The sequence below is a fragment of the Ambystoma mexicanum genome, chromosome 2p (genome assembly GCF_040938575.1).
Source record: "Ambystoma mexicanum isolate Mex_15411 chromosome 2p, UKY_AmexF1_1, whole genome shotgun sequence".
Classification (NCBI taxonomy): domain Eukaryota; kingdom Metazoa; phylum Chordata; class Amphibia; order Caudata; family Ambystomatidae; genus Ambystoma; species Ambystoma mexicanum.
Window position 1 is genome coordinate 1,413,863,985 of NC_090923.1, and position 22,583 is coordinate 1,413,886,567.

The window sequence follows — 22,583 nt, forward strand, 5'->3', positions numbered from 1 at the left end:
TGAGGTGGCTTTGACCACCATCAACACTTCCATCCAAGCTCTCACTAAAATGTTTGAAATATTAGAAACTAAAGCCACCGTTCACGAAAATCATTTGACAATGCTTACTAACAAGCTTGACTGGTTGGCATGGAATTTTCCCAATGTATCGAAAAATATGCACCCTTCTGTCTATTGCAACAGCCCACAACAGAAGCTTCCACTGTCCCCTGTCGACGCTCCAGTTGTGGAAGTGATCTGTCCCTCTATTGAGGGACCCAATCTAGCTCCTCCCCAACTGATAATCAATGGTAAACCCTTCTCAAAAGATGCACAGACAGAAAAGACAAAACCGAAAGCGGACATCCGAGTGGAGTGATGAATTAAAGACGGCAACCAATCATACTAAACCAAAAAAAAATCAAAAAACATGGCAGTGCCGAAAAAAAAAAAAGTCTAAAACCAAAGCATTCGTAGCAAACCTATCAACCCTGAGCTCCGAAGACAATCTGCTCGCCCTCAGACACAGAGAACGCTGCCAAAGTTGATGCAGCAGTTGTCCCTACTGCCTCGCCTGGGCCAGCTGGCTCCACAGGTAAGACACTTGAAGCTCCTGTTGCCCTCCCTATTGTTGAATTTGGTTCGAAAGCTAACTGCTCCAATATTGAGAATTGGATCTCTCAAGAAAAAATGATGAATTTATCTGTTTACTCACATAGTAATGATGTAATTATTGACGCTGTGCATCAAAGCCTGCATGAACCTAACCCAATTCAATTAACACATAGTCCGAAGTTTTGTGTGAACCTAAATCATAACGGTATTTCTTTCAAAACTCTGGAACAGAAACAAAATTGTTTAATTAAAAGAACTCCTTTTACAAGTTCTCCCCCTCCTTCAGCAATCGATCATGATAGGAAGGGCTCCCATCTGTTCATCCGGTCTTGCTGGCCCCTCCTTTATCAATCGACCATGATAGGAAGGGCTCCCATCTGTTCAACCGGTCTTGCTGGCCCCTATTGTACACTATCTCGAGCACCTGCAACCTCCCACAAGTGAGAATATCTGCCTTACGGAGAACTTACAAGATGACATTTTAAGAATAACAATGATAGATAGAATCCATTCTGACCTGTTTCCAAGCAGAGCCACTTTACTAACTGTGTTTCAGTGCATTCCAGCATTACGTCACATTAACTCCAATGACATCCAGCGAGTCTCTTATCCAAAACCTGCATATCAAGATTTTGTTGACATCGAGGTACCTTCATTAATAATTAATCTGGCAACAGAGACACCTTTTATAAGAAAAGGGCCTGGCTCTAGAAATGGTTACTCATCCTAAGCCGAGCCAATCGGCCTCAACCAAGGCAACTAACTCTCTGACAAGTTGGGACAAAACTACTGATAACAATAACAAAATGGGGCCTAATTGTCAGATCTTGCTGTGTCGTGAAGAGTATAAGGGCCTCTGTCCCCAAGTTCCCCACAGAGAGAAGCAAGAACACACTCTGTGCGAGCCTTGAGGCCACAGGTGTGGTTGTTGTTCACAGGAAGCACGCGCCACCGAGGACCCCAAGGCTGTCGGAAGGAAGCAAGGTATTAGCACAAACAGGCACAGTACAATGATGGCAGACGTAACGAAAAGAAAAGCGCTTACCTAAACCCAATGGGAATGAGCTTGGAAGTCGGGAGCTGTTGTGCAAGGGTGCGCGTGAACAGTGACTGAAGCCTGGCAAAAGATGGTAAGTACCAGCTTCACACACCTGGATGGTTCTTGAGGTTTCGTGGCACTTGGAAAAACGTGGAGCCTGAGTAAGACGTGGAAAAACACCAGCAAAAGTTCAGGGTTGACACAAGAGCAAATCCATAAACAGTCCAAAGGTCAAATCCAGGTAAGGGTAGAAAGACGACAAAACCAGGGACAAAAGAGGCAGCAATCCGTAGTCCGTTAGCAAAGGTCAGAAGTCCAGGTACCCGTGCAGAAGAAATGATATAATCAGGGAGCAAGAAGAAGCAATCCGATGTCCGTGAGCCGTGATCTTGAAGCCGTGAGGTCTTGAGACAATAACGCTGAACAGTGTTGCGGGAAACGGCTGTGAAGCAACGAGCGTTTCAATTGTCTGGGCTTTTATGAACGCCTCCCGATCACGTGAGCGGAAGGCGTCCCGTAACCAGGAAGTGATCGTGACAGGCTGATCCTGCCTGCAATCTCCACGGCAATTGCCAATGTAGACGAGGGACCCAATGAGGCCGCCATCTGCCCTTGCCTCGAGACGACGACTGTTCACGCGGCCCTCGCACCACAGGTAGCACGTTACTGCTAGGAGCTGGGGGTGCCTTGGGGAATCTAGTGGACTTATGTGTCGGGAAACCCATGAGAGTGCAGACGTTACAGCGTCTGTTGGCATGGACAATGGTTGCACCCTTTCTGCTGCGCATGACAGAGCCCCCCCCCAATGGCCCACGACCGCGCGGGCAGGAGGGATTCTCCAGGTGAAAACGGGAGACCAGGCGCGGGGCATGGACGCCACCAGCAGGAACCCAACAGCGCTCCTCCGGGCCAAACCCAACCCAATCCACCAAATACTGAATCCCGCCCCTCACATACGGGACCCCAGAATGTCAGAGACCTCATACTCCTCAGAACCACCCACAGTCACAGGACCAGGGGAATCCCGGAGATGGGTAGGAGCGGGACAGGGTTTCAGAAGGGAGGTGTGAAACACGGGGTGAATCCACCAGGATGCAGGAACTGAGAGCCGATAGGCCACCGGATTGATCACCTTGGAAACCTTATAGGGGCCCACAAACCGTGGCAGCAGCTTGCGACAACCAGGCACTCGGAGGTGGCGAGATGAAAGCCAAACCCTATCCCCTACAGCATAGATAGGAGCCTCAACCCTCCGTTTGTCAGCCGAGGATTTCAAGGATACCTGAGCCTCACGAAGGTGAGCAAGAGTCTGTGCATGAACAGCTGACAAGTCACAGGCACAAGCCATAGCTGCAGGATTGTTCGAAATGGCGAAATCAGGGAGAGGCAAGGTACAAGGGTGTTGACCGTACAAGGCGTAAAAGGGAGAGGAGCCAGTGGATGAATGTAATGCATTATTGTAAGCGAATTAAGCAAGGTGGAGGACATTGAACCAGGATTGTTGATGTTGTAAAATGAGGCAGCGTAGGTATTGTTCCTTGGCTTGGTTCACCCTCTCAGTCTGGCCATCCGTTTCCGGATGATAAGCCGAGGAAAACCGGGAGTCAATCCCCAGGAGTCCCGTCAATGCCTGCCAAAACCGAGATGTGAATTGCAGCCCCCTGTCCGAGATGATTATAGTAGGTAACCCAAAGAGACAGAAGATGGACTTGAAGAAGAGGCCCGCTAACACAGGGGCAGAAGGAATGCCCGAACAGGGAATAAAACTAGCCATTTTTGTAAAGGAATCGACCACTACCCATATCGTGTCAAAACCTTTGATTCGTGGCAGATCTGTCACGAAATCCATCGTTAATGTGTGCCAAGGTCTGGGGGGCACGGGTAATGGGTGCAGGAGTCCTACACGGCATCCCCGACGATGCTTGCACTGGGCACACATTGCACATGTGTTCACATAGCATTCGACATCCCGTTTCATTGACGGCCACCAACACCATCGTTTAAGGAGTGCTTGTGTCCGCTTCTGACCGGGATGTCCGTTAATGGCAATGTCGTGGGACCATTCCAAAGCGAGGTTTCGAGTGTCAGTGGTAGGTAGCAACAGTCTGTTTTGGACAAAGGGTAGACCATTCTGAAACACCGGGTCCCACTCGGACAGTTGTTCGCGGTGTTGTGATACCCATGCACGGATCGATGATACCAGTGGCAGAGGAGGGGTAGAGAGACAGATGACATGTTTGTCTAGCAAGGTTTCAAGGAACACGGCAGGGAGACCCTACCAGGGGAATGAGAAAGAGCATCAGCTTTCCCATGAGTCAGACCCGATCGATGTTTGATTTGGAAGCCATAGGCCATAAAGAATAAATGCCACCGCACTTGACGACTATTGAAATATTTCAGTGAAGCCAAGTATTGAAGATTGCGGTGATCCGGGAATACTGTGACTTGATGCTTTGCCCCTAAGAGATGATGCCGCCAGACTTGAAAAGCATCCTTGATTGCCAATAATTCTTTTTCTGTCACAGTGAAATGACATTCAGCAGATGAAAACTTCCAGGAATGAAAGGCCACCGGATGTAACGGACCAGAAGAGGGACAATGTTGGGATAAAACAGAACCAAGAGCAAAAGAAGACGCATCAGCTTCCACGATAAATGGAAGTTCCGGATCGGGGGGCAGTGGTAAATGCCGATTTCAATGCGTCAAAAGCTACTTGGTGTTCGTTTAACCACAAAAATGGTACACTAGGGCTAGTCAGTGCAGTGAGTGGTGCTACAATGGATGAAAAACCGTGAATGAACCGCCTATAGAAATTCGAGAAAGACTGCAAGGCCTTAAGGTTACTGGGTTTCGGCCAATCCAATACTGCTCGGGCCTTGGAATGGTTCATGGCTAAACCCCCCGGGGTAATGTGGAATCCTAGGAATTCTACACTGTCGGTGTGGCACTGACACTTCTCGGGTTTAGCGAAAAGCGAGTATTGGCAGAGACGGACCAATACCTCGCGGACGTGTGCCACATGATCTCATGTTTTGTGAAAATATGAGGATGTCATCGAGATATACTGCAACACACACGTCCAATAGGTTGTTGAATATCTCGTTCATGAACCGTTGGAACGTGGCCGGAGCGTTACACAGTCCAAACGGCATAACCACATATTCGATCAACCCATAGCGAGTGCAAAATGCTGTCTTCCATTCGTCTCCGGGACGGATCCCGATTAGGTTGTATGCTCCACGGAGATCGAGCTTTGTAAAAATGGTGGCATAGCTTAACCGGTCCAGTAACGGGGTAATCAAAGGTATAGGATAGCGATTTTTTATGGTTATGGAGTTCAGTCGACGGTAGTCCACACAAGGACGCAGGTCGCCCTTCTTCTTGGGGACGAAAAAAATAGGGCTGGCAGCTGGAGAGGTGGAAGGATGTATGTGACCTAGCTTTAGTGCCTTTTGGATGTATTCCTTGAGGGCTTGTTCCTCTGCGGGGGACAGTGAGTAGATTCGGCCAGAGGGAATGGCGGAGTCGGGGATTATATCAATAGGACAATCATAAGAACGATGAGGAGGAAGGACTTCAGAAGAACCTTGAACGAAAACCTCCTGGAAGTCCTGATATGCCACAGGAATACCTGCTGCAACGACCCCCACCAGGTGCGACTCCGAAGCGGACGCGACGCCATCGTTCAAAGTAAGTTGAACGATGGCACCCAATGCAAGCGGAGGTGACCCAACCCCTTCAGGTACGGTGAGGCAAAAATTCTGACAAAGTTCGGACTCAAAATGGACTTGCCCAGACTTCCAATCAATCAATGGGTTGTGCTCTTTCAACCACAGAATGCCCAGGATCAGACCAAACTGTGGCATGGATATTAGATCGAAAATAATGGTTTCTTGATGAGTGTTCTGGATATTCAACTTGAGTGGAGCTGTCTGCTGCCTGATTGGGCCGGATGTCAGGGCCGTGTCATCAACTGCTTGTACGGGCTCTGGGCAGTGTTTGTTAACCAAAGGAAGATTCAAAGACCCTGCTAACATGATGTCTATGTAGTTCCCGGTGGCACCTGAGTCGATAACGATGGAGACCGGATGAGTGATATCTGGTGTGGGTTTCAATGTAGCTTGCACCACCACAGGTCTAACACACCCAAAGGCAGGCACTGATTCCGAGGGAAATACAGGGATGCTCGACACAGCCCCCGGATCTAGGGTCAAGCATTCTGAAAAACCTGGATCTTCAGCTTTTGGCGGCTGGGACAGGTTTTAACAAAATGTCCATTCAAGCCACAATAGTAACAGGCATTATCAGTTCTTTGGCGTTCCCGCTCTATGGTTGAAATAAGGCTGCGGATTCCGCCTACTTGCATGGGTTTGCCGGCTGTATCTGTGGCAGGGGAAGCCAGGGCTAAGTTAGAGAACCCTGCTTCGGATTTGCGTTCAGAACGCCGTGCGTCTATCTGTAGGGCGAGATCTACTAGTTCGGTATGCTGTGATGGTAGAGAGGGGACGACTGCCATGGCGTCTCTCATGGAATTGCTCAATCCTCTATAGAACACCACTGCCTTTTTAGTCTCAGGCCATGAGGTCTCGACAGCCAACTGATTGAACTGGGTGATGTAGTCTATGAGAGAGTCTTTTCCTTGGGTTAAGTCTAACAATTCAAGATCTTGGGACTGGGCCTTAAGTCTGGTGTCAAAAATGTGATCATTTCTGCCACTAGCAGATCGAAATCGTAAAGAGCCGGGCTGTCATTTTCTAGTAGGGGGTTGGCCCAGGCTGCAGCAGTACCGGCTAAATGGGATAAGGTAAATGCCGCCTTTGTGGTGGAATCAGGGAAGGCCAAGGGTCTACATAGAACATGCAGTTTACATTGGTTGAGGAACGTGCAAAACCTCCCGGGATCTCCATGAAACCTTTCTGCGGCTGCTAGTGGAAAAGGAGTGGGTACAATTACAGGAACTTGTGGTGCGGCATTGGGAACCTCGGGTTGTACTGTCGGGGGTTGGGCAGCTACGTCCCCAAATTCAGCGTCAGCGGGTAAGGGATGCTGAGCGCTCTGAATAGAATCTAGGCGTTGGTGTATAGCCGTATTGGCGGCCGCCATATCTGCCCTTAGTACTGTGATTGCCTTCACCAAGGCAGCCACGTGGTCATCAGCTGCGGCCTCCATACTCATCACCACAACAGTGGCTTCACAGTCTGTCAGATCTTGCTGTGTCGTGAAGAGTATAAGGGCCTTTGTCCCCAAGTTCCCCACAGAGAGAAACAAGAACACTCTCTGTGCAAGCCTTGAGGCCACAGGTGTGGTTGTTGTTCACAGGAAGCATGCGCCGCCGAGGACCCCAAGGCTGTCGGAAGGAAGCAAGGTATTAGCACAAACAGGCACAGTACAATGATGGTAGACGTAACGATAAGAAAAGCGCTTACCTAAACCCAATGGGAATGAGCTTGGAAGTCGGGAGCTGTTGTGCGAGGGGGCGCGTGAACAGTGACTGAAGCCTGGCAAAAGGTGGTAAGTACTGGCTTCACACACCTGGATGGTTCTTGAGGTTTCGTGGCACTTGGAAAAACATGGAGCCTGAGTAACACGTGGAAAAAACACCAGCAAAAGTTCAGGGTTGACACAAGAGCAAATCCATAAACAGTCCAAAGGTCAAATCCAGGTAACGGTAGAAAGACGACAAAACCAGGGACAAAAGAGGCAGCAATCCGTAGTCCGTTAGCAAAGGTCAGAAGTCCAGGTATCCGTGCAGAAGAAACAATATAATCAGGGAGCAAGAAGAAGCAATCCGAAGTCCGTGAGCCGTGATCTTGAAGCCGTGAAGTCTTGAGACGATAACGCTGAACAGTGTTGCGGGAAACAGCTGTGAAGCAACGAGCGTTTGAATTGTCTGGTCTTTTATGAACGCCTCCCGATCACATGAGCGGAAGGTAGATCACGTGATCAGAGTCCCGTAACCAGGAAGTGATCGTGACAGGCTGATCCTGCCTGCCCGTAATCTCCACGGCAATTGCCAAAGTAGGCGAGGGACCCAATGAGGCCGCCATCCGCCCCTGCCTCGAGACAAGGACTGTTCACGCGGCCCTCGCACCACAGGTAGCACGTTACTGCTAGGAGCTGGGGGTGCCTTGGGGAATGTAGTGGACTTATGTGTCGGGAAACCCATGAGAGTGTGGACGTTACCGCGTTTGTTGGCATGGACAATGGTGGCACCCTTTCTGCTGCGCATGACACGAATTCCTGCTGTAACTGTAACCACACGAAGCATCCGCAGTGCTAGCATTAATTTCCAAATGGACTTGGCTTTCAGCCGCTACCACTAAAGCAGTGAATAATCATTAGTTACCGGTGACAACAGAATTGTGCAAATGCACAACGGTTTCTTGGAACACACAAGGGTTCTCACATTTATTGACCACAAAAAATAACTATCTAAATAAGTATGACTTAGTCCTACTACAAGAAACCTGGATGACTTTGGCCCCGGTGTGGCCTGATCATCAGGTCACGGTTGTTTCTGCTTCCAAACCGGCTAAGGGAAGACCTGCTGCGGGTCTACTAATTGCGGCTCGACTTGATTCACAACTATATATGGAAGCTTTACCATCCCCTGACCATGGTATACAACCTGTTATCATAAGAACTTAAAACAAAAATCACCTATTTTCCCCAATGATAACAGTAATAAGCATCTACTGGAATCCGCTGTCTTCGAACTAAATGACTTTTTTTAATAAAATTGAGGAAATTCTGGACAACATCTTGTTAAATACTAATAACGCAATGACCATCATTGCGGGCAACTTCAATATGAGCCTAGTTAAGCCCACTAATGGAGGCAACAACTCTAGATCTGACAAATGGTTGACCTTGATGGAACTTAGACAATTCTCAGTTTTAAATGGCAACTCTAAGCGTGATTCGCCCCCACAAGCGACTTGGTCCAGAGGCACTTCTCATTCTGTTCGACTATATTTTCATTTGAAGTGACACAAACAGATTTGTTCAAGAATTTGAAGTGATTCCCACCAAGGCAAGTGATCATAATCTACTCGAGGTTCACTAGATGCCCTATCTCTCTGGAGTAGAATCTCACTTCCAAGGTACTAGTGAGGTAAACTTGGCAAAGAATCAAATTAAATGGAACTCAAAATCCATTGAATTTCTACAAGCTAAAGTTGGATTTGTTTCTAATACTGACCCAAAGACCCCTCAGATATTTTATAATGAGCATATACAGGTTATAGCTCAAAGAGCGGGAAACAATCATAAACCAAAGCTCTTCTACAAACACAAACCGAATATAGAAATTGCCAGTTTAAAAAGAGATCTAAGAAAAGCCTTAAGGGCCTTACCTAGAAACATGAACATCGCCCTTAAAACCGCTTTAAAGACCAAATATAAAAAATCAAATCAAACACATTTTTTTAATCCAAAAACAAAATGATGCGGAAACTATGTTTAAAGCACTATTGAACAAATATGCAACTGAGATATGGCAAACTATAAACTCCATTTCTAGAAATGCCCACAAATCCACACAACGAAATCGCATTAATGGGGAAACGTGGAGAACTCTTTATCAAAATCTACTGTTTAATGAGATCTCATCCACAGATCCTTATGTTGAGCCACATGACCTAACAGAACTAAAGTTTGATATCATGGACATTGTAATAATAATCAAAAAACTAAGTTCATCTAGAGCACCAGGCCCGGATATGCTCTCTAATAGTATTCTTAAGGCAAATCCAGAGGCATGGGCCTGCTTGCTGAATATGATATTCCTAAAAATAATCCAATCCAAGATCATGCCGCTATTTTGGCAATCGGCCATCATAATCCCAATTTATAAGCAAGGCGATAGAACGGATCCATGCAATTATAGACCTCTTGCGTTCTTAGATGTCCCTGGCAAGATCATAGCAAGACTTATAATACGTAACTTCACCAAATGGCTTATTCAACAAGATCTAATGGATCCACATCAGTCTGGATTTGTCCCTTGTATTGAAACTGCATTAAATCTCCTGATCATATCGGCTATTAAAACCGATGCAACCAGAAATAAATACCCATTATTTGTTGCTCTGGTGGACTTCAAACAAGCTTTTGACTCGGTATCCAGAAATACCCTATGGGACAAATTGTCCAAAGCCAAATGCCCTCGGTACATATTTAATCTAATACAACAATTCTACGTTAATACAACAATTAAAATAAAATTAACCACTGATGGTTGTCTTTCGGAATCAATCAAAACAAATATGGGCTTGAAACATGGCTGTCCGTTCGCCTCCATTTTATTACATTTTTACATTGCCGATTTCTATAAGGCTCTGTCTAATATCTGCTTGTTTTCACCACGGGTCGGCAACCAACATATTCCATATCTGCGGTGTCCAGTCAAAGTATCGAAATAAAAGGATCGAATACCTTTTTTCCGAATCCAAAAGGATCGAAAAAAAAGGGTCAAATGCTTTTTTATTTATTTATATTTTGTTTTACTTTTGTATGTAAAAAAAGTGTTTTTAAAAGAGAAAACATGGGGTTGCGGGGGGAACCCCCCATAAAAAAAGAAATAAAATGTGACCCTTTTTTTCGATCTTTTTGGCGTTGAAAAAAAGACATTCAATCTTTTTGTTTTTGAATATTTGACCTAGAACCCATATCTGCTATATGCAGATGATATGGTCCTTTTTGACAGGACACCAATTGGTTTATTAAGAAAACTAACAGCTTTGACTATATTTGCAGAAGATAACAATCTAAGCATAAACTCCAAAAAGTCTAACATTTTGATATTTAATCCTGGCAATAAAAAGACTAAATTCAGATTCAATTGGAAATTAGCTAACAAAAATCTTGCTCAAATCAACTCTTACAAGTACCTATGAGTTAACATGAATGTGCATCCACAAGAGAAACCATATAAAGAAGAGCTAATTGTAAGAATGAGAATGTTAGCTAATCAAGTTAAAGCTATTGTTAAGACGGATTTCTGAACTCTGTCCTGGTGTCGCAGAAGTTCAGAAGGCCAACCTAATTACTTGGAACAGGGTAACCTCTGGACAAGCCAGACCAATCAGGGTAGCGATCGCGGCGGTCAAGACTAGGTCTCAAGAGGGGTGAGGGTAACTGAAAGCCCGCAATGAGCACACAAAGCAAGGACACTTACAAACTACTCCAAACAGGTGTAATATTAAAAATATATACACATTTATTCCAAGGCCTTTAAAACAATGACCGTAGCGAGAAATCACAATACAACTCTAGTAAACCAACACATACCATACCAATACAATATATATACAAATACAAAAAAGTCTCAAGCGTTAGATGCACGAAATGTGTAGTCCACCTAAAAGGGAAGGAAAACAGGCAGTGCGAAATAATGCTTAGACCCAGTCCGCCTTCAGAGGCACCTAACTAAAAGGAAGTCCGAGCCCTACGAAGAGTGGGGCCTTGTGCTCAAAAGTACCTGCACACACTGGTGCCAACGGGCAAAAAGGGGAGTCTCTTCGAGGGAAATCAGGCAGTTCAGTTTAGTGCACAAATGAAGAAGAACAGCGTTCCGCGACTCAAGCGCAGCCTCCACTGTGGGCAGAAGCAGAGCGCGAGTACGGAAAGGCGTGCTGTTTTGACACAGCGGGGAAAAGCTATGGGCTCCTGCAGGAGGGCGACCAGTTCCTACCTATGCTACTCACCGGTGCCCAATGCAAGCAGACCCAGGCTTCTCCGCGTCAGTTTCAGTCGCTGGCAGGTTCAGGAGAGCAGGGGACGTATCGTCGTCGTGTTGATTCTGCAGCAGCAGAGTTGAGTTAAAGATGTCCCAAACGAAGTGAACCCGCACAGTTTGTTACCACAGCAGGGCAACGGAGCGGCCGTGTGTATCTGAGCCAAATGGTACACTACTCACTTCAGACCTGGGAACGCCAAGTGTACGAATCGTGTGAGAGTGACCAGGACTCGAAATACTACACAACCTGGCGGCGTGCCTCCTGGGTAGGCTGCTCAGTCTGCTGGATGGCCCAGAGAAACTTCAGAAGGTTTGAGAGCAGAAGATGGTGAAGATGCCGAGAATAGCTGTCCCCGCTATTCCAAGGGTCGAAGTACCAGTACAGGCCTTCTGGTTCGATCAAAGGGGAAAAGGGTTTCACAAGGCGACAGCAGTGCAGAGGAGCAGTCCTTCAGCGGGTCACCAGCGATTCCTCGGTTCAGCCTCGTGGTTGCAGGATACTTGGCTCCTGTATTCCTTCATTCGTGAGAACTCAGGAGATCGACATGGTAGTGGTGTTTCCAGCCCCCTCTTATCCACGGTTCCCTTCGCGCCAAAACGGATGGGACCCAATGGGAGATCCGCTCCTCAACACTCACACCATACGTGGACCTATCACGGACCACGGTGGTCCCAGGCATTCACACCACCCTCTCTGGCACCCAGGATGTGTATTGGGACCAGACATCCCAGCCCACATCCTGGAGGCACACACAAGGCCTGTAGAAGCCCGCAAAAGCATCCGTGTTTCGCGGGAAAGTACATGCCCAAATAAGGAAGGCCCCGGGTCTGCTCGACCTGGGGAAGGTGAAGGGAGCAAGACGGTCAGCGGACAGGACAAAGGACCCTCGTGGTCTGACCATTTTGGGAGCCAGGCCACTATTTTGGGCTAAGCGCGAGAAACGCGCTTAAAACGCCAAAAGGAGCTCAAAACACAAGAAACGATCGCTGCCACCATTCCCGTCCGTGAATCACTTGCACCGATCAAATACAATCCAAAAAGAGTATCTAGGGCCTGTAGAAGGCTAGAGACACAAGAGAGCAGTAATTTAGCTTACAGTGCCCTCTTGTCATGTTGCACGAAAGCCGCAACATGATAAAAGAAACTATGGAAAACAACGTTTCCCAGTACTGACTGTCTTAAGGGCATGTCAGTTTCGCCGTAAGAATGGAGCGAAAGCCCAGAGGAGTGCGGCAGAAGGCTGCACTTCTCTGGCAAAGTCGAGAACAAGGTGAAAAAGAACAGCAAAAAGTTTAGGGGTTGCCACATGGAAGGAAAATTACCCACAATTACGAAATCTTTCCTAACAGCTATCCATCGCAAATATGGAAGATTCTCCTTAATGCCAGTCCGTATGTTTTATTTACAAAAGGCCATTCCTATTATAACCTACGGTGGGCAGACAAAACTAATGAATAAGGAGGTAAGATGGGATATTCTCTAGGGAATGTTTTGGAAAACAATATTACCAGTCCCCCAGAGTATCCCAATAGCTATCATCCGACATTAATTGGGTCTTATCTCATTACAAATTGCTGTTAAATGGTCAATGTTAGCAATTTATAGAAAAGTGTTCCTTTCCCCAGACAGATCTAAAAATCTATTTCCAGCAGTAAAACAACTTCTAACAAGTACATCTTTAAATTCTTTAACCAATTGGAAAAAGCAGTGCTTAAATACCCTCCAGTATGCCTCCATATCCATAGACCTACTTTTAGAGTTTCCAGACAAAGCTAAGCTGCAATTATATAGAAAAGATTGGATTGACACAAGGGAAAGATGTCTGAACTTTCAAGCTTTTAAACTAGGAGCATTTCCTGAGAAGTTATTAAATGAGGTTCCAGCCTACATTCAAGCTTTTCTGGATAGATCTTATGCTGATGCATTCCTATGCTTTAGACTCAACCTTCTACCAACTAATTCTAAAATCATATCTTACGCTAAAGGATCCACTGTCTCTGACTTATGTAGATATTGTAAATTCAATCCTCAACCAGAGACTATGGTTCATTTAATAAATGAATGTGAGACTATCTAAATTAAGAGAAAATCATTTTTTTAAGTACTTCAAAGCACAGAATTATTTTATCGAAAGAACAGATGTGGATTGACATTTTTAATGCTTCTAATACAAGATTAATAATTGACATAGTGAATATTATTGCTAAAATTAACTTACAACCTGTTGATAAATAAATCATTGCTTAGATTCATCTGTGTATTTTAGCCAATTTTAAGTGTCTTATGGATTTATTGATTGTCTTGATTTTTATCTTAGAATGTATGCTAAATGAGATGATTTTATATAGGTAACTATTTATACTGATCTGATAAAGAACAATAATCTATCTATAATTGAAAAAGTTGTTTGTCAACTAAAACTATTTCTTTAAAAAAAAAAAGTAAATCTGGGGCACTTGGCGATTTGTGGGGAACAACTGCAGAGCTCAGTGCCCAGAACTTTGTGGCACAGGGAGGTCGTCTGTGGGATTTCAGTAAATCCCCCCCCCCCTTCCAGGTGTCTTTATAAAATGATTGACCCTGAACTACCTCCCCATCTCTATTTTCATTTAAAAATCAGCTACACGTTTTCCTGAACATCATTTTTTTTTTAATCACATTTAATATCAAACTGCAGTTCCCAAAATAGTAATTTGTGTATAGCAGGGTGTGTTGGAGGCCTGCCAGAGTTAAGTCCAAAATAGCTCTGTCATTGGCATAAAGAGGCATGCTATAAAATGTACCCTTCCGAGAGGGCGGATTTACTTTCCTAAGCGGATTTACTTTCCTAAGCGAAGTGCTAGAGTCAAAGTATAAATGGAATAAATTAAGGCCAACTGACCTCCCTTAAAATGCTGTGAAAAAACAATGTATAATTCCCCGATCTTGTATAGCGGACAGACGCTGAGATGTCTGTGCATCACAGTTGGATATCATTTAATAAACCATTAGCCACCCCAATTAAAATATAAATTACGTCATAAGATGTTTCTATCAAATAAAAACGCTAACTCCAAATCTAAAAAAAGCCACAAATAATTTCCCTCCCTTAACCTTACCGTATTTCTACATGGTGTTGCCCAGAGTGAAGCAGCAGCCCAATGTACTAAGCCCTCCCCTGTAACCCGCTTGGCAGCGTTTCAAGATATTGTTACTTTGAGCTCGGTCCTTCAGTCTGAGCAACAAACCTTTGGAGAATATCTTACTGGCAATGCCCAGTAGGAAATTGGCCTATTACAGTGAGGCAGGGGAGAGGTGTCTGAGGACTACTTGTCCAAGGAGATGGCACAATGCCTGCCTCGACAAATGCATTAAATATTTGGTTTCTTTCAAAAATGTGGCCCCTTTTATAGGCGCTAATTGCTTTAAAATACTTTTTTTGTCTTTTAGCAATTTTTATTTACCCTTTTGAAATTATAAATCTGGCCAGCCATTTACACACCACTCATTCAATCATGTTTCACATTTCTTTTCGAGATTCTACATTCTGCATCGAACCATGGGGCATCCCTTTATATAACTATGGGGCATCCCTTTATATAACCTTGGGGCATCCCTGTCTATAACCTGGACCCCCTGAACTGGGGGACAGTGTTTGCCAATAGGTCTGTTCCAGATAGTTTCAACCAAAGACGCATTCGAACTGACACTTTCCTTTCTGGCCAATAAACCTTTTTATGAGAATATCTTTTAATTACTTGTGAAATAGCAATTCTTTCCAATGCCTCCTTGTCAAGCTTAGGCATCGCCAACCAGCTCCTTTGGCTGTCGAACATCATTTTCATGGTGCTTACCCCTGGCTATTGGAAAATTAATTCAAGAGGATAGTGATCACTCTGCGTTCAATCAGGAACGCAACATTTCATAACATTTCTGAATAGAAAACAGTCCACAATACAGTAATCAATGACTGAGGAACAGTATTACTGGTCTTGTATGCTTAGGAACACACAATTTGCCACTAAAGATCCCAGAAAATCCCCAGGCAGAACCCTAAAGTACACCTGAAAATCAGTGCTCCATTTGTGACCAATTTTTACTGACCAAACATTTGTACTACGTTTCTTAAAAATAATTAGCTCGAGATCCTGAACCCCTGGTAATGTTTATTTAATCCTTGACTGGTCCCGTCTGCATGCAAAAAGGCCTACTGACCACAACCAATGTTTGGCATTAGGATGTGTGTAAAATATATTTTGAACAGAGAGAAGAGGCTCCGAATCTCCTTCGGAATGTTTTTTTATATTGTTTACCACTTTTTCACCAATGTAACAGGCCCCAGAAGCTTTAAAATGAACTATTTGAAATTACATGCCAAAATAATTCTTAAGAGGTAGCCTACAAAGCCCCGCTGAAGTGATCTGTAAAGCCTACCATGTAATGACCAGCATAAATCAATATTATGTCATCCTATTTCTCAATTAAGTTAGCAACATTTAAAAACATGTATCATATTTCATAAAATTCAGAGAGAACAAGTCTAAAACAAAAAACTCCTTTTGCATATTCAAACAAGCGATATATTAAGACCTGATAGTTACAATAAATTATATAAACAAAGTTTCCATGCATGTACACACAGAACATTAACCAAATCTTCATTGGCTCCCATTTAGCAGGTATAATTTGTGCTTTCTCGTACACAATTTCTTCATTCATTGAGGGTTGGGTAAATGTAAACGTCCTATTAGCATCAGCCTCCTGCATTCTGGGGATCCTATTTCACAGACTTTTTCTTGCCTTCTAATATGTGTGCGGAAGTCTTCATATAAAACTGAAGAGGGCAGTTTATGTGTATTTTGGACATCTGCCTCTCTCCCTATCGGACAAGCTATTACTTTAAGAGCTACAATGACGTAATGTGCCAAATTTACTTACGTCCCACCCCACTATCCAAATGGGCAGTGCCCTACATCCCCCCCCCATCCCGACCCCCCTTACCACAAGTATTTCTCTTTGAGAAGGGAGGACAAAATCGTGCTTACACTGAAATACAATTTATGATTAGCAGAAAATCCCAGATGTGTTTTTAAAAAATACGTACAAAATCTGAACTTGCCCGACACCTTCAAACTGAACATTTCCAATTTAGCTAATAAGGAGATAGCAGGTGTACCTTGAGCGAGGAACAGGAATTTATTTTGCACCTGTACTTGGCACAGGAATTTATTTTGCAACCCCTCCAGGAAATGAACAAGCCCAGATTTCGTTGCCATATAAAATCATGGAACAGACCTATAACTCTGGGCACTTGTCCAATATGAATGCCCCAAACTTAAAATAAATTAAATCTTAAAATGCCCTTGAAACTTTAAAGATGGCCTTCCAGGTGTCTTTGTCTTTGTAAAATGATTGACCCTGAACTACCTCCTCATCTCTATTTTCATTTAAAAATCAGCTACAAGATTTCCCGAACAACATCATTTTTGTTTTTATCACATTTAATTTCAAACTACAGTTCCCAAAATAGTAATTTGTGTATAGCAGGCTGTGTTGGAGACCCGCTGGAGTTAAGTCCAAAATAGCTCTGTCATTGGCATAAAGAGGCATGCTATAAAATGTACCCTTCCGAGAGGGCGGATTTACTTTCCAAAGCGGATTTACTTTCCTAAGCGAAGTGCTAGCGTCACAGTATAAATGGAATAAATAAGGGCCAACTGACATCCCCTTAAATGCTGTGAAAAGACAATGTATAATTCCCCGATCTTGTATATCGGACAGACGCCGAGATGTCTGTGTATCACAGTTGGATTACATTTAATAAACCATTAGCCACCCCAATTAAAATATACATTACGCCAGAAGATGTTTCTATCAAATAAAACGCTTCCTCGAAATCTAAAAAAAGCCACAAATAATCTCCCTCCCTGTGACAATGTGAAACATAATACTTGTCTTCCTTTTTAACTCTGAAGCACGGGGAAGTTCGTATCAAAGCCTAGTTACACAGGAAGTAAACACTGTATGGCCTTTCCTCTAACAGGACTGTGTGTTGATTTTTGGTTTCCTAGGAAATGGGAGCAGAGGACGAGCTCGCGGAACGAAACGGTTTCAGCTGGGCTTGTCAATGAGGAAGTGAGCGATGCGGCAAAGCACGATTGAATGGATGTCGGCTCACGCATGAGGACAGAGCCATGCATTTATATTAGAGACGTGAACGCGTCGCCAGTTGTTCCCTTTGAAGTAGGGCGCCATTGCGCTCCTCTGCGAAGCTGATGTATGGAAAACTGGTGAACTCTGACACAAGAAGTGTTGGTAACCGCCGACGCCGCTGTACTTTCTAGGGAATGTATAGTTGCGGCAAGCTGAGCAACATCGACGTGTGAGGGAGGAAGTTGGGCACCGATGAGCTCTACAAAGAATTGTAGCACGAATAGAGGCGAACACGGGGAAAAGGCAGAGGCCTCACTCTAATCTATGATCTGCTACTGTGGCATTCCGAAGCAGAAAAGACATTCGAGTTTGTGTGTGCAAGGGAGGAGAGACTAAGTAACATGAAACCCACCTGGTTGTTGCAAAAGGACACTCTTGCAAGGAAGAATGAGGCTGTGCAAAATGTAGGTGGTACAGAGTAATTGTAAAGTGTGAAAACAAGAAAGTGGAAGAGAAGAGGGAGAGTGGAAGAAGAAACTACTGGGTGAACAGAAAGATCCAGGAGGAGGGGGAAGAGCCCCTTAGAGACTGTTGTGAAGAGAAGGGACAGGCCAGAGAAGTTGCAGAACATGAAAAGGAAATAGTGGACAGAAAAGAAAAGAATAAAGTAGGGAAATCCTTACTTGAGAGTTTCTTCAGATGACATCCCATGATTATCCTGATAAGAACGTGGAAACGTATCCTTTACCAGTATCTGAAAGAAAAGAGTAAAGTGTTAATAAAAGAAGTGGGTTCTCGTTGAAACTCATACAAACTATGCATTTGTCTCAGACTCTTATTCATGTTCCATTAGCTGAATAGTGACATTTGGTGTCAGTAGTGGTATTTCTGAGAACCCCATGGAGGACCTTATTAAGACCATAAGCAAAGGTCAGCAGCTACTACAACAAGCCTTGCAAATGCAGACCCAACAAGCTCAGGCCGACAGATTAGCATTTCAGCAAGCCTTACAGATGCAGCACGCTCAATTACTCGAAATTACAAACGTCAGAAACAATCCTCAGGTCCCCACCTCAGTATTGCAGAAGTATACGGCTGGTGAGGATCCAGGTCACTTTTTCGTGAATTTTGAAAGAGTAATGCCCAGTGGCCCGCCAAGAGATTGTGTCATTACATCGCACCATTAATGACCGGCGAAATGAAATGTGCATACCAGGCTGCAAACCCTGCGGGAGTCACCAACTATGGGGATATGAAGAAGGTCGTGTTGGAGAGGATGGGACATGACGAGGAAACGTATCGAGCCAAGTTTAGAGAAGTCAAATTGAAGGGGGAAGAAACACCAAGACAGTTGTTTTACAGAGTGAAAGAGTTGGCAGAGAAATGGTTACAGCCTAGTATGTCCTATCCTGCTGAGATAACTGAAAAGGTGGTCTTGGAACAGTTCATTGAAGCTCTTCCTGGTCCGGTACAGAGATGGGTCAAACAACATCCCAGATTGTCATTAATCGAGGCTGTAGAGGTAGTGTCAGCGTATCAAAAAGCTGGGCAAGGCAAGGTGTTGACCTATACCCCTACCTATAAACCTCCCTTCTTGATGAATAAGTTGACGGCTCAGCCAAGATGGCCACACTCACACAAGCTTTAGGGCTGCGCAAGAGCTAGATCCCTTGCTGCAATATGCTAGAGATTGTGCCCTAGAAGAGTCAACAGGACAGGGACCACGGTTCATAAAGGAAAATGGATTGTTCTACTGATTAAGCAAGTCCAGTAGTGGAGAAGACCTGAAACAGTTACTCATACCCAAGAAATATTATAAGACTGTTCTAGAAGTGGCTCACCTTCAAGTTGGTGAAGGACACCTGGGAACTGAGAAGACGACTAAAAAAATCTTGGACCGCTTCTATTGGCCAGGGGTGCTTCAGCATGTAGTTAGATTCTGTCAATCATGCGAGGAGTGTCAGAGGAAGAACCAAGCCAATGTGAAGAAAGCTCCTGTCATGATCCCTGCTTCCAAGGGGTCAGGACTTGCCCCACGACCTTGGAAGCAGGCCCATAACTCTGATCCCAGGAACCAGCCAGTCCCCATTGGGACCTTTTGGACCTTGTCCTGGCGCCAGTGGCGCCAGGCTCATGAAGGTGACTGGTCCCGGCACAGGAAGCGCCGGGCTCATATTAGATAAGAGTGCTTGGTGGACCTACCTGTAGCAGACCATGCTGCTTACTTACCAGCTAGCTGGTCTCCTGATCCTTCTCTGCCTGGGACTACTTTTTCTGTCTGGGTGGAGCAGGAGCCACTCCCTGGAAGCAGAACACAGGAACTCTTCTAGAAATCTGGAACTCTTTTTCTTACCTGGGTGAGGCCGTGGAAGAAGACGCCTAAGCACTACAGAAGGCTATTTAAACCACACCCGATTGTTTTCACGTGCTTCGCGTTATTCTGCATCTGCAGCAGGACGCTCACCGTGTCAGCTTCAGGAAACCTCCAGCTCCAGATCCTGTGAACATGAAATCACCTGCTGGGATCCAACCTTCGGTCTCCAGCAGCTCCTGCAAAACAAAGGCACAGGTTAGGCAAAAGCAAAGGCAGCGCATCTACTTACCTAATCCAACGGCAGCATCCAAGGCGCCTTTTTCAGCCTTTCTCTTCCGGCATCCGACATCTGCAAAGAGAAAGAACATCGGTCAGTAATATTTAACTACAAAGTCTGCTTACCTGTGTTACGCCCGTTCCAACTCGGCTCGCGCTGCATTCCGGCACCTGAAGACAAGATACATCGGTTAGTAACGCTTAGTTACAAGACTGCTTACCTGTGTTACGTTCGCTTCCAATCTGTTCGCGCTGCACCTCGGCGCCTGCAAAGACAAAAGAGACATTACGGTGCATTCTACAGCGCTAGTGCAGTCTTTCTACTTACGTGCCATTAGAAGAATAATACCAGGAATTCCAAATGTCTTCCACAGCATCTGAAAAGGAAAAGACAGACTTTAAAGACTTAAGACTTTTGAAAGAGAAGTGAACAATCTAAAAGGAACTTAAATACTTACAAGGCACGCTTGTGCAATAACGGCGTCTTCGCTCTCAGCTAACCCTCTGCTATCAAGAGGCAGAGCTCGCATCCAGTGAAGCAACTGGACCCAGCGCCCCTGCACAAGACGCAGGATGGAGAGCCCGGCATTTACCTATCTAATGTAAGCGCAATTATCAACCCAGTTCCACGGGGAAAGAAAGGGCGAGAGGGGCTAGGAACTTTCCCAACCTTCCAATCACTAATACCTTGGTTTACCCTTGCAGACACCTCACTCTTCAGCTTAAACTTTCGGTGAAAAGGGGGCCCTGTCCGGGAGCAAAACAAGCTCTGCGCCTAACACTGAAGACGGTATCCTCACCAGATCAAGGCCTGCGCCTCCGAGGGAACCAGGTGAGCGTTACAGAACGCGAAGCCTTACCACATAATTCCCACCCAGGCGCAATGGAAACCTCAGACACAGACCAATTGGCCCATTTACTCGGGGAGTTGAGGGCGGAAGTACACGCCGCACGTCAGGAAACAAATGCCCTAAGGAGGGAGTTAGTGGTCTCCAAGGAGCGAACAGACGATTTGGCTAGGCAATTGCTGCAAGCCCAAGCCGGACAAACTCCTCTACCCACCCCTAGTGGGGGCCACGCTCCTACAGCTTTCTCAAATCTGGTGCAAATCAATCTACCAGGAAATATACCTTTGGCTCCGCCCGAACGCTTTTCAGGTGATCCGAAAAGGTTTGCTGTGTTCATCAATCAATGTCGCTTGCACTTTTTGTGCAGACCCGCCGCTTTTCCAACGGACCAGGCTAAAGTGGCCTTCGTGCTCTCTTATCTCAGTGGCAGTGCCGCAGATTGGTCTGTTCCTTTAGTGTCTCAAGATGACCCCATTCTCCATAACTTCCAGGACTTCCAAGCCAGTATGGAGAAACTGTTCGCAAGGCACTATCAGGGACAGGCCTTGGACAATGAACTTCTTTCACTACGACAGGGCAATCAAGATCTTCTGACTTATATTGCATCATTTAACAGACTAGTGGTGGAAACCGGATGGCCGGAGGATAAGAGGATCACACTGTTTTACAGAGGTCTGCGCAGGGAATTAAAAGACGTTCTGGCTCAAGTGGTAAATCCTCCACAAGACTGTTCCGAATATATCGATCTGGTAGTGCAATTGGATCATCGACTACAGGATCGGAAAGCCGATCGATCCAGATTTGAAACCCGACTTTTTCCAAGGCCACAAAGTTCCACGAAAGGAACTGATTCTGTGGAACCCATGCAAATAGGGGTTGTTAAAGGACCTTTAACCCAAAAGGAGAGGGAAAGGAGGAGACAACTGCAATTATGCCTCTATTGCGGAAACTCAGGGCACTTTCTTCGAGATTGTCCAGTGAAGCCCAAGAAGAAGATAGTAGGGGCATCTGATAAAGGTACCGAGAATTCTGAGCCGGGAAACGACCTCGCCCGGCAAGTGTAGAGGTCCGCTTGCCGAGCGTTAAAACCAGTTCTTTGACCTCGCATTTCATCATGCCCATGGTCCTCGTGAGTCCAGAGCAACCTAATTGTATGCATGCCATTAAAGCATACATTGATAGTGGCGCAATCGGGAATTACTTGGACTGTGAACTGGCAGCCAGGATGAATCTATCTCTTTGCCCAAAGACGGTGAAGGACGTCATCACCACCGTGGATGGGACGGAAATAGCTTCCGGACCCGTAACTCACACCACCATGGAAGTAACGTTAGTAAGCCAAGATGGGCATCAAGAGAAGATCGTGTTTGATGTGATCAAGGCCCCGCAGTTTCAAGTCATCTTGGGAGTCCCTTGGTTGGAGAAACACAACCCTCAAATTGATTGGCGAGCAAAGACAATCCGGTTTCCAGAATGCGCTTCTACCTGTTACCCTCAGCCCTCCACCAAACTAGCTGCGACTGTTTCTGAGAGTCCACAACTGCCTCCTGAATACCAGGAATTCCAAATGTCTTCCGGAAAGACCAAGCTAATTCTTTGCCTCCCCACAGATCATATGACTGTCAGATAGACCTGATTCC